A 13,231-nucleotide genomic window follows, 5' to 3' on the forward strand; every position below is an offset into this window, starting at 1 on the left:
ATCCCTCTCTGTGGTTCCCACATGTTTTATGGATGGATGGAGGGATGGATGGACAGATGGATGGATGTGCTTAGGTCTTGCTCTCTCCCTGTATGCTCTGTCAGCTTCTTGAGGAGGACCAGGGCCTTGTTACTTGGTACTCTAGAACCCTGTGAGAAAACTAGTGAGTTGTTGAATGATACCCATCTCTACCAGGTGTTTACATCAGCAGCAGTTTGGCAGGGTGGTTAAGGCCCTGGATGCTGAAGCCTCACTACGATTGTTTAAACCCCAGCTCTGGTACTTGCTAGTGCCTCAGATTTCTTGTCTATGAAAAGAACAGATAAAGGCAACCAACCTCATAGCATTCTAAGGATTAAATGAGTTAATATGTGAACAGGGCCTGGCCATGTAGCATAAAGTCTTAACTATTAATATTTCTTTTTGTCATGTTTTTTGTTCTTTAAAAAATCTTCCTTTTCTTGAAATTCCTTTATGTCAAATTCACTGGTAATTTTACAGTCCTCTGCAAACAAAGCTGAGGCTATGAAATCCCCCCTTTCTAATTCAGTTATAGCTATCGTTTGACAGACCAAAGAGTTAATCTCCTTAGCAGATTTGCAATAAAAAGAGACTTCAAAAAGTTCCACTGTCGACCAATGACATCAGTATCATGGCAGAGTGAGTTGTTCCCTTTTTTTCTCCCCTCTAAGTTACAACTAAATGGGATGCTCATTAACCAGCAGAAGATTCCCTGCACAGCACAACAGAACATCTGAGAGATCCATACAGCCGTGCCTCTGAAGGTGGGTAGACTGGATCCCTAGGATGCAGTAGAACCTAGGTGAGCACACTCCTCTCGCTTCCCGGTGGCAGTGAGCTAGGTCATGGATCTTCACACAGTGGCAGGCACTTCTGTAGGAGGAGTTTGGGGCAGCCTGGCCTGTGTGACTTCTCTGGCAGCTGTAGCCTGGCCTGTGTGACTTCTCTGGCATCTGTAGCCTGGCCTGTGAGAGCATCCACCATGCTGCAGTGGCCGCACCAATGGCAATGCTCTACACCGAGTGGTGGTGGCTCAGCCCTGGTGAAGGCGCCTGTCCACTGATCGCAGTGCAGGTGAGAAGGCACCCCACCTGCTCAGAAGGTGCCCTGCCCACGGAGCACAGCAGCTCGAAAAACTGATGGAGTGGTGGCTCAGCCCCAGCAAAGGCACCTGCCCACCAGTACAGCGCAGGTAGGAAGGTGCCTCGCTGGCTCAGTCTCTGCACAAGTGCCCCACCCACCTAGTGCAGTAGCTCAGCCTGTCCCCTGCCAAGAGCAGGGGCCCCACTTGCACGAGAGTGACCCATCCACTGAGCACAGAGGCCCAGCCTATGGGGCACAACCTGCCTGCCCAGTGCAGAGGCCCTGCCCTTGTGAGCACAACCTGCAGAATGGCTGCAGCCAGCCTGTACAAACACAAAGCAGCCGTACCTACACAACTACCAGCATAGGGAATGGGATCAGAAAACACAGCTCCTGCTTCCCTCTAGTAGTGGCAGTTGGAATCTGAACATGATACTACCGCAAATGTGCCAGCAAAGGATTGATTCATCAAACACCATGAAGAACTACAGCAACACTTCAGAACAGAAGGATAATGACAAGTCTCCAGAAACCAATCCTGAAGTCTCAGAAATTTACAATCCAAATGACAGAGAATTCAAAATACTTGTCATAAAGAAACTCAGTGAGTTACAAGAAAACTCAGAAAGACAGTTCAGTGAGCTCAGGAATAAAGTTAGTGAGCAGAAGGAATAGTTCTCCAGAGAGATCGAAACCCCCTCAAAAAAAGCCAAACAGAAATTCTGGATATGAAGAACACAATTAATTAGATAAAAATCTAGAACCCACAAAAAATAGAGCTGATATTATGGAGGACAAAATTAGTGCATTGGAGGATAGAAATATAGAATTGCTTCAGGTGGAGGAGGAAATAAAACTAAAATGGTAAAAAATTAAGAAATGCTTTGAGAAATATCTGATTTAATTAGCAAAAGCAATATAAGGATTATAGGTATTCAACAGGGAGGTGGGAGGGAGAAAAGAGCAAAGAGCTTGTTCACAGAAATAATAGCTGAAAAATTCCCAAACCTGGGGAAGAAACTAGAGTTACAAGTACATGAAGTCAATAGAATTCCTAATTATTTCAATGCAAAAAAACCTTCTCCAAGGCATATAATATTAAAACTGGCAAAAGTCAGTGACGAAGAGAAAATATTAAGGGCTAGAAGGCATAAGAAAATAACCTACAAAGGAACTCATATCAGGCTTTCAGCAGAGTTCTCAGCAGGAATCTTACCAGCTAGGAGAGAATGGAATGATAGATTCAAAATACTGAAAGACAAAAACTTTCAGCCAAGAATACTCTATCCAGTGAAACTATCCTTCGGATATGATGGAGAAATAAAGGCTTTCCCAGATAAACAAAAGGTGAGGGAGATCATCACCACTAGACCTCACTTACAAGAAACAATGAAGGAAGCCCTCCAACCTGTAACAAAAAGGCAAAGGTTTACAAAGCTTTGAGCAAGGAGATAAATAGACAGACAAAATCAGAAAACCGCAGCCCTCTATCAGAACAGGTTAGCAAACAATTATAAAAGGTAAAGGAAAGAAAGCATCAAAAACAACTATAAATGCTTTGATTTAGTTACAAACTCACAAGACAAAACAGAATAGTGACAACAGTAACTCAGAAGGGGAAGAGAAAAGGATGGAACCTGCTTAGGGTAATGGACATAAGAGACTATCAGAAAATGGACTGTCTCATCTTATAGTAACCACTAAACAAAAAATCAGAGCAGAGCCACGATTGATAAATAAAGAGAAAACTGAGAAAACCATCACAGAAAACCACCAAATTGAAATGGCAGTCTGAAAAAGAAGGGAAAAGAAACAATGGAAATATAGAACAGCCAGGAAAAAAAGATAAAATGGCAGTATTAAGCCCTCATATATCAATAATCACTCTAAATATAAATGGATTGAATTCTCCAATCAAAAGACACAGAGTGGCAGGATGGATTAAGAAACAAGACCCAACAATATGCTGTCTCCAGGAAGTGCATCTCAGCTCTAAAGATAAGCACAAGTTCAGAGTGAACAGATGGAAGATGATACTCCAAGTAAATGCCAAACAAAAGAAAGTAGGGGTTGCCATACTTATATCAGACAAAGTAGACTTCAAGATAAAAAAAAAAGACAATGAGAGGGGCTGGCCCCATGGCCGAGTGGTTAAGTTCACGTGCTCCACTGCAGGCAGCCTAGTGTTTCGTTGGTTCGAATCCTGGGCACCGACATGGCACTGCTTATCAAACCACGCTGAGGCAGCGTCCCACATACCACAGCTAGAAGCACCAAAGTATATAAAGCAACTACTAACAGACCTAAAGGGAGAAATTGACAGTAACACAATAACAGTAGGGGACCTCAACACTCCACTTACATCAATGGAAAGATAATCCAGACAGAAGGTCAACAAGGAAATAGTGGCCTTAAATGAAACACTAGACCAGGTGGACTTAATAGCTATAGGTAGAACATTCTGTACAAAAACAGCAGAATATACATTCTTATTAAGTACGCATGGAACATTCTCAAAGATAAATCATATGTTGGGAAACAAGGCAAGCCTCAATAAATTTAAGAAGATTGAAATCATACCAAGCAACTTTTCTGAACACAATGCTATGAAATTAGAAATCATCTACAAGAAAAAGGCTGGGAAAGGCACAAATATGTGGAGATTAAACAACATGCTACTGAACAACCATTGGATCCATGAAGAAGTCAAAGGAGAAGTAAAAAAATACCTGGAGACAAATGAAAATGAAAAGACAACATACCAACTCTTATGGAATGCAGCAAAAGTGGTGCAAAGAGGGAAATTTATAGCAACACAGGCCTACCTCAATGAACAAGAAAAAATTTAAATTAATAATCATAAACTACACCTAACAGAAGTAGAAAAAGAAAAACAAACAAAGCCCAAAGTCAGCAGAAGGAGGGAAATAATAAGAAATAGACCAGAAATAAGTGAAATAGAGACTAAGACAATAGAAAGGATCAAGGCAACTAAGAGCTCGTTCTTTGAGAAGACAAACAAAATTGACAAACCCTTAGCCAGACTCACTAAGAAAAGAAGAAAGAAGGTGCAAATAAATAAAATTAAAAATTAAAGAGGAGGGGCCCAGTCCAGTGGCCTTGTGGTTAAGTTTGGTGTGCTCCGCTTTGACAGCCCCAGTTCAGTTCGAGGATGTGAACCTACATGACTTGTCAGCAGCCGTGCTGTGGTGGCGACCCACATACAAAATAGAGGAAGATTTGCAGAGATGTTAGTTCAGGGCGAATCTTCCTCAAGCAAAAAGAGGAAGATTGGCAATAGATGTTGGCTCAGGATGAATCTTCCTCAGCAAAAGAAAAAAGGAGAAATTACAGCAGGTACCACAAAAATACAAAGGATTATAAGAGAATACTCTGAAAAACTATATGCCAACAAATTGGATAACCTAGAAGAAATGGATACATTCTTAGACTATACAAGCTCCCAAAACTGAATCAAGAAGAAATAGAGAGTCTGAATGGATCAATCACAAGTAGAGAGAGAGAAACAGCAATCAAAAACTTACCCCCCTAAAAAAAAGTTCAGGACCAGATGGCTTCTCTGGAGAATTCTACCAAACATTCAAAGAAGATTTACTACCTATCCTTCTCAAACTATTCCGAAAAATTGAAGAAGATAGAATACTTCCTGACTCATTCTATGAGGCCAAAATTACCCCGATACCAAAACCAGACAAGGACAACACAAAGAAGGAAAATTACAGGCCAATTTTGCTGATGAACATAGATGAAAAAATCCTCAACAAAATATTGGCAAATCAAATACAGCAATACATTAAAAGGATCATACACCATGACCAAGTGGGATTTATACCAGGAATTCAGGGATGGTTCAACATCCGCAAATCAATCAATGTGATACACCACATTAACAAAATAAGGAATAAAAAGCACATGATCACCTCAATAGATGCAGAGAAATCATTTGACAAGATCCAACATCCATTTGTGATAAAAAAGAAAACCTAAAAAAAATGGGCATAGAAGAAAGCACCTCAACATAATAAGGGCCATATATGACAAACCCATAGCCAACATCATACCTAATGGGGAAAAACTGAAAGCCATCCCTCTGAGAACAGGAACAAGACAAGGGTGCCCACTCTCACCACTCCTATTCAACATAGTACTGGAAGTTTTGGCCAGAGCAATTAGGCAAGAGAAAGAAATAAAAGGTATCCAAATAGGACAGGAAGAAGTAAAACTCTTGGTGTTTGAGGATGACATGATTCTGTATATAAAGAAAACCATATAGAATCCACTAGAAAACTATTAGAAATAATAATAAAAAAACCCAGCAAAGTTGCAGGGTACAAAATCAACTTACAAAAATCACTTATGATGAACTAGCAGAAAGAGAAGTCAAGAGTACAATCCCATTTACAGTTGCAACACAAAGAATAAAATACCTAGGAATAAACATAACCAAGGAGGTGAAAGACCTCTACACAGAAAACTATAAGACATTATTGAAAGAAATTGAAGAAGACATAAAGAAATGGGGAGATATTCCATGCTCATGGGTTGGAAGAAGAAACATAGTAGAAGTGTCCACTACTGAAAGCAATCTACAGATTCTATGCAATCCCAATGAGAATCCCGAAGACATTCTTCATGGAAATAGAACAGCGAATCCTAGTGTTTATATGGAACAACAAAAGACAGTGAATAGCCAAAGCAATCCTGAGAAAAAAGAACAAAGCTGGATACCTCACAATCCCTGAATTCAAAGTATACTACAAAGCTAGAGTAATCAAAACTGCATGGTAGTGGCAGGAAAACAGACACACAAATCAATGGAACAGAATTGAAAACCCAGAAATAAAACCACACATGTATGGACAGCTAATCTTTGATAAAGAGGCCAAAAACATGCAATCAAGAAAGGAAAGTCTCTTCAATAAATGGTGTTGGGAAAAGTGGACAGCTACATGCAAAAGAATGAAAGTAGACCATTATCTTAAACCATACACAAGAATTAACTCAAAATGGATTAAAGACTTGAATGTAAGACCTGAAACCATTAAAGTCCTAGAAGAAAATACAGGCAGTACACTCTGACATTCTTCTTAGCAGCATCTTTTTCAATACCATGTCTAGTCAGGCAAGGGAAACAAAAGAAAAACTCAACAAATGGGACTACCTGAGACTAAAAAGCTTCTGCAAGGCAAAGGAAACCATGAATGAAATGAAAAGACAGCCCACCAACTGGCAGAAAATGTTTGCAAGCCATGTATCCGACAAGGGGGTTAATTTCCAAAATATATACATTTCAACAACAAAAACAAACAATCCAAGCAAAAAATGGGCAGAGGATATGGACAAACATTTTTCCAAAGAAGATCCACAGATGGGCAACAGGCACATGAAAAGATGGTCAACATCACTAATTATTAGGGAAATGCAAGTCAAAACTACAGTGAGATATCACCTCACACCCATCAGAATGGCTATAATTAGCAAGACAAAAATGACAAATGTTGGAGAGGACGTGGAGAAAAGGGAACACTCATACACTGCTGGTGGGAGTGCAAACTGGTACAGCCACTATGGAAAACAGTATGGAGATTTGTCAAAAAATTAAAAATAGAAATATCATAGAATCTAGCTATTCCACTGCTGGGTGTTTATCCAAGGAACGTGAAATCAAAATACAGAGACTTATGCACCCCTGTGTTCATTGCAGCATTAATTGCAATAGCCAAGATGTGGAAGCAACCCAAATGCCCCTCAAGTGATGATGGATAAAGAAGATGTGATGTATAGATACACAATGGATAAAGAAGATGTGGTATATAAATACACAATGAAATACTACTCAGCTGTAATAAAAGACAAACCCATCCAATTTGCAACAACTTGGATAAACCTTGAGGGTATGATCTTAAGCAAAATAAGCCAGACAGAGAAAGACAAATACTGCATGGTTTCACTCATATGTGGAAGATAAACAAACACATGGATAAAGAGAATAGATTAGTGGTTCCCAGAGGGGATGGGGGGTGGGAGGTGGGCAAAAGAGGTAAAGTGGCACATATATATGGTGACAGGTAAAAACTAGACTATTGATGGTGAGCACGATGCAGTCTATACAGAAACTGATAACATAATAATGTACACCTGAAATTACACAATGTTATAAACCATTATGACTTCAATAAAATAGCTAAAAGAAAGAAAAAGTGGAAACAACCTGTCCTTAAGGGAGTGGATCAAAAAAACGTATGGTTTATTCTTACAATGGACTGCTACACGGCAGTTAAAATAAATGAGTTATATTTACCAATATAGTGAGTAAACATTGCAATTTTAAAAGTTCCATTTTCTCCCTAATTGCCATCATGAAATCTCATAATGTTCATGCACAAGACACACAGAACAGTTCAACAAAGTTTTAAAAGAAAATCTGTTCCACTCACAAAGTGGCAATAAGATCTTAGTAGAAATATAAATAACACAGGAAATGAAAACCAGGGACCCAGGCAGATGGCCCTGAGAGGGGCTGCCACCGGTGTGCGGGGGATGGTTATGCGGTTGGCTAAGGTTTTCACCGGCTTCCAAGCCGCTGAGTTTTTCTCATTTTACAAGTAAGACATTATTTACTGTTTGTTTTTATTTCCTGCTTCTGAAAAGTTCTAATGACTCACATAACAAATCATAGAGTAAAATGGGGCAGGAGGACTGGGTGGTTTTATTATTCATTCAGTAAACGTCTCCTGAGCAGTGGTGCCAGGCGCTCGTCTGGCGTCACCGAAGGTACAGGGACAGGGGACGCCCTGTGAGAACAATGTGTGACCGACCCCTACAGCAGGACAGGCGCTGTCCGAGACGTGCGTGAGAGGCAGGACAGACGCACAAGCCGGGGGGCTGTCGCCACGTCTTCTCAAGGAAGCGACACTCGAGCTGCATGTCGGGCAGCTCGTTACGTGTGGGCGGCTTAGTGTTCCTGGATCAGAGGGCACTTGAAGTTTGGCAGGAAAAATGAGGCCCCTGAGGGGAGATGGAGGAGGGTCACCCGATTGCGGCGGGAGGCGGGAGCCCTGGAGAGGCGGAAAGCTGGAGCTCGCAGTGGGCAGGTGGGGTTCGCGCACGCGCCGTGGGACGGCTGCTGTGACTAGGTAGGAGGTGTGAGCCTGGCGGCCAGGACACCCCCTGGAAAACTCCGGCGAGGTTTGGCTCAGAAGAGAGGAGCAGAGCGGGCAGTGGGCTGCGGTGGAGGAGGAGGCCCCTGGAGGGGCTGGTGCAGGAGCAGAGCCGCGGGCCTCCCCGGCGAGGTGGCCGGGAGCAGAGGGCTGCCCGGTGGCGCCCTGCCACCTGTTTCTCCGTCGGGGTGGAGGCCCTTTCCCGACCCTGGGACCACACGCATCCTCACTAGTGTCTCGTTCACTAGTTACTGGGGGGTCACTGTCTTTCCCTGCTCGGCTGAGAACTTGGCAGGGGGACTCGCTGGCCAGCAGCTGGGGAGTCTGGGGGAGGAAGGGCGGTGACCCCCAGATGGCTCGCAGACGGCTCCATGTATTGTCTCCGGAAGCGAGAAACCGGACTGTGGCCTGGGCTTCTGCCCAGCAGCCGCATCCCTGCCGGTGCATTGTCACAGTGGCTATAACCCACTTTGCTGCTTTCCTGCCGGGCAGGCCTAAAAGGGAGAGAGGGAGGGGTCGTTTCAAAGCTTGGAAAAAATCTAAATTTTCTGGTAGCACTTGGAATAAAAATTCAGCTGCAAGTCGAGGCCAACGAACCGAGGACGCTGCATCAGGAGCTGGCAGAGCCGGGCCGCCCTGACCTCCCCCTGGCTTTGTTTATCTGGGGACACATTTCCTGGTGGTGAACGCAGCCTCTCTCCTCGGTGAGGACAGGTTCTTGGCCTTTGGGGCTTTCCAGCTTTCAGGACTTTGCAGCTTGCTTGCCTTTTGTGGGCCAGTGTCCTGCTAAAATTATCACTCTGTGGCTGCTGTGTCCATCATCTGAGGCCTCTGAAACAGAACTCTTCACCAGTTTGGTACCCGAGGCCAGAGAGACTGTGTCTTGTAACCCTTTTTCCCCTTACAGTGTACGTAGATGCGATGACCCTGATTCAGAATTCTAGGTTGCAACCAGCCCCAGGGCTCAGGCCCAGTAACTCCAGCCTTGGGAACTGATTCTCTGTCTCTTTTTTTTTCCTCCCCTGCACCAATTATTTATTTACTTGTTCACTTATTTAGTAAATATTTACCAAGTATTTCTCCTGTGTTAGGTACCTTGTAAATGGATTATGGGGGCTTGGGTGAGAAAAGCATGGAAGTTGGCACGTGGCCGCCGAGGACAGTGCAATCAGGCAGCTGACTGTCGGTGTGACTCCTGGGTTCAGTTGCAGACCCCATCCGCGCTGTTCATGGAACAAACATGGTGAAGAGAGAGCAGTCAGGAAGGATTCCTTATTTGAAAGTATTGCCTCTAGCATTTGTTACTGACGATGTACTTTACTGTTGTTAGAAGCTGATAAATAGATTCCACACTTATAGTTATTATGATAGTACAGGCATGAAAGACAAATTTCATCTCAAATATCAATCTATAGCTGATGGACGGTAACTCTCCGCAGAACCAGGATAAGAAGGATTCTCAGGTTCAGTCCAAACTCAGTGGGAGAGACTGACAATCAATTAATTGGCATCTGCCATGGGCGAGGAATGGGCAGGGGACAGTGGCACTATGACATCATGCTTTTGTTTGCATTTCAACTTGGGTGGATACTAGGGACCTTCTATTTAATTTGATATGCAAGAGATGATAATTGAACGTTAAACTCTTTTTAGCTTACAGTGCATTGGAAATAAGTGAATAAAGATGTGATCACCTTGTAATCTCCTGAAAATGTGTCTTAAGTAAAGAAATAGCTTCTCCCCAAAGGGGAAGTAGACTTTAGCCTGCAGTCAGAACTCATGAGAATTATAAACCCAAAGTTTAGACACGACTGTAGGGTTACGCCTAACTGCAGGATATTTTTAATAATCAAAACAAGAAACTTGGAGTCAGAAGTCTTAGAGTATCATCATTCTCTTGTTGATGATTCATATGACCTGAAACGCCTTATGAGCCTTCAACTTAGTCAACAGAGAGTTTCCCCAAAGCCACTGGATTTTCACTAACTATCCACATCTAATGTAAATATTAACAGATACCTGCAGAAGGTGTTAAAAAATATCAGACTGTGTTCCTCAGAGTTCATTTAACAACCACAAGAGGATTTTGAGTCACAGAAGAATCAAATCTCGTCCTGTCCTTACATTTTCATTTGTTTTTAGCTTTCAACAGCAGGCAACATTTCAGGCGTTTGCGTGGCCAAAAATGCTGAGCTGGGCTGGAGGGAGAGTGTGGAAAGTTTCTTTCATATGAGATCCTCGGAGTTTTGGGGTTTTTGTTTGTTGTTTTTTGTAGTGTTTAGGTTTTCTCGTGCATGAAGAAAGCAGTGTGCGTGAGGAGCTGGGAAAGACCAGAATGCTCACGTTATATTTCTGTGATTCTGGGGTTGGACATACTGCAGGTCGTTTGCTAGGCTCAGCTCTCTTAAGTTACAGAAAAGTGCATTCGGTGAAATTTAGTGTTCGTAGTAAAACTATACAAGGTTTTCATAGGGCTAGAGTTAGTGAATGAATAGTTTGCGAATGAATGAGCCCAATATTAGAAATGAAATGTTTGGAAAGCAAAAAAACAAAAGAGAGAGACAGCGAGAGTGTAAGAATGTGAATCAGGGTTGGGAAATCGCTTGCCTGGCATGAGGCTCGTAGCACCAAGTGCGGGGATCAGTTCAGCTCAGATCAGGATTAGGTGTTAAGGGCATGAGGAAGGCTGTGGGCAGAGCAGCAAAAAATTGACCGGCACACAGAGGGAAAGGTGGATGGGGATTTCCAGAGGGGACCAAAAAAGCAGAATAATACCGCAACCTAAATTTTTTAATTCCTTGGATTTGTGCTACAAATGCCGTCTAAGATGTGAAGGAATGTGGGAAGGTGATCACTCTGTTACGTTGTGCCTTTTATTGCTCTAAGTTCTTCTCTTAGGCAGACTCTTCCTAAGGTATTAGGTTATTAATAAAACTAATAGAAGTGAGTAAATAATTTACTTAACACGTTTCTTGAGCGCCTGCTGTATGCCAGCAGTGCGGTGGGAGCACGGTGTGCCCCATGAGTCGCGTGCTCCTCCTTCTGAGAGCTCATGAGCAATGACGTTCTACTAAATGCAGTGGAAAAGAAACGGGTAGGAGAAAGGCAAGGTGGGGAAAAGAAATTGTGAGTTTCTAAAGAAAGTAAGTATTTACAAAGGAATTTTCCTTCATTAATTTTTGTAGGAAAAGTTAGCTGTGTATGGAAGAAAAAGATGTGGTTAGAGATTCTTCTGCTCATTCATGTCTTCATTCCGTGGTGCCTCCCTGCTCTGCTCCGGGGACTGTGCTGGGCCTTAGCGGGCTCGGTGGGCAGGTGTGGGGTCTGCTAGGTGCAGAGAGGTGGCCGTCGGAGCAGAGGGAAAACAGCTAACTCAGACGGGGAGCGCAATGAAGCGTTCTTAGGAAGTCTCTCTTCTAAAAGGATCGTCAGACTTCAGGAGCTAAAGCCATTAGATGAGTAAGATAGTAAAGGCATGGCATAAAAAAGTAGTAGTCTGTTCTATCTACCTACCTATGTATTGATCTATCAATCATCATTTATCTGTTATATACAAAGAGGCAAAGATAAGTGAGAGCATGGAAAACTGCAAGTAGTTAGGATTTTATTTGAGTGCTCACTATGTACTCGGCTTCATACAAAGCCCTTTACATCCAAGCATAGAGGTTAAGAAGGCTCAGGTCACAAGAAAGTGGTTCTAGTCCCAGCTCCATCACATCCTAATTGAGTGGCCTTGAACAATTCATTCAGTGTCTCTACACCTGAGTTTCTTTCATCTGTCCAGTGAGGATATTAATAATCCCAACCTCACAGCACGAAACCTCCCTGAGGAGGGGGCTTTGAGAGCAGTAAGCTTGGGGTGCCTGTGAGATGTTGGGGGAAATATCCACGTGGCAGTTGGATGGTGTCTAGTGGTTAAGATTCGATGCTCTCACTGCCATGGGGCCGATCCATTTCTCAGTCAGAGAACCACACCACCCGTCTGTCAGTTGTCACACTGTGGTGGCTGTATGTTGCTGGGATGCTGGAAGCTCTGCCACCGGTATTTCAAATACCAGCAGGGTCACCCATGGTGGACAGGTTTCAGTGGAGCTTACAGACTAGGACAGACTAGGAAGAAGGACCTGGCCACCCACTTCTGAAAAAACTGGCCCTAGAAACCCTATGAATAGCAGCAGGGCACGGTCTGCTACAGCGCTGGAAGGTGAGAGGGTGGCACAAAACGACAGGGCAGGGCTCCGCTCTGCTGTGCACAGTGAGGAGTCGGCATTGACTCCACTGCACTAACAACAAGAAAATTAGGTAAGAGGAAGAATAAAAATGAGTAGATATTCAGAGATTGAGGGGAAAGGCAAATTCAGAAATGCTGAGTTTAACTGGTGAGGCAGATATGTGGGAATTTGAAGACGTTGTGTTGCTTTCTCTGTATAAACACACATGTGAGGACATAACATACACAAGCCTTTGAGCCGCAGATGCTCGGGAGTGCCTGCGTGGCAGGTGAGGGCCTACAGTGCCAGGAAGGGTGGAGGTGGCAGGACACAGTGGCTCAGGGAGCACTCACTCTGGCCAGGCCCCCACGAACATGCCGTTAGAGTGAGGAATCTGTCAGGAAGGAAGAGAGTGGGGGCTATGAGAGAAGAGGCCCTAATTAGACTGAGAGGTCACCAGCCAGCACTTCCAGGCCTGTTCCCAGATGACCCACAAAGTGAAGCAAAATCGGGGGTGGTGTTCAAAAGGTTTGAGACTCACTGGTTTAAGTACTAAGTTAGCAAGACCGCCTTTGCAGCCAGAGCGGGTGGGTAGGTGCGTCTTGGAGATGGGCTCATTCCAGGAGCCGGTGGAGAAAGGAGTGGAAAGTTTCTCAGAGGAGGTGGCTGGCATGTTGTGTTTTGTCAATGTTACTCCAGGGGAAGCTGCCAGATGTGAAAGTGGTTGCTGTGCAC

General features: G+C 43.5%; 1 protein-coding gene across 1 annotated transcript in view; it reads left to right on the forward strand.

Annotated features, from left to right (window-relative positions):
* NT5E (5'-nucleotidase ecto) overlaps positions 1 to 13,231 on the forward strand; it is a 59,295-nt gene that overhangs the window by 10,614 nt on the left and 35,450 nt on the right. The window lies entirely within an intron of this gene.

The sequence above is a fragment of the Equus caballus genome, chromosome 10 (assembly GCF_041296265.1).
Source record: "Equus caballus isolate H_3958 breed thoroughbred chromosome 10, TB-T2T, whole genome shotgun sequence".
In the NCBI taxonomy this organism is placed as follows: Eukaryota; Metazoa; Chordata; class Mammalia; order Perissodactyla; family Equidae; genus Equus; species Equus caballus.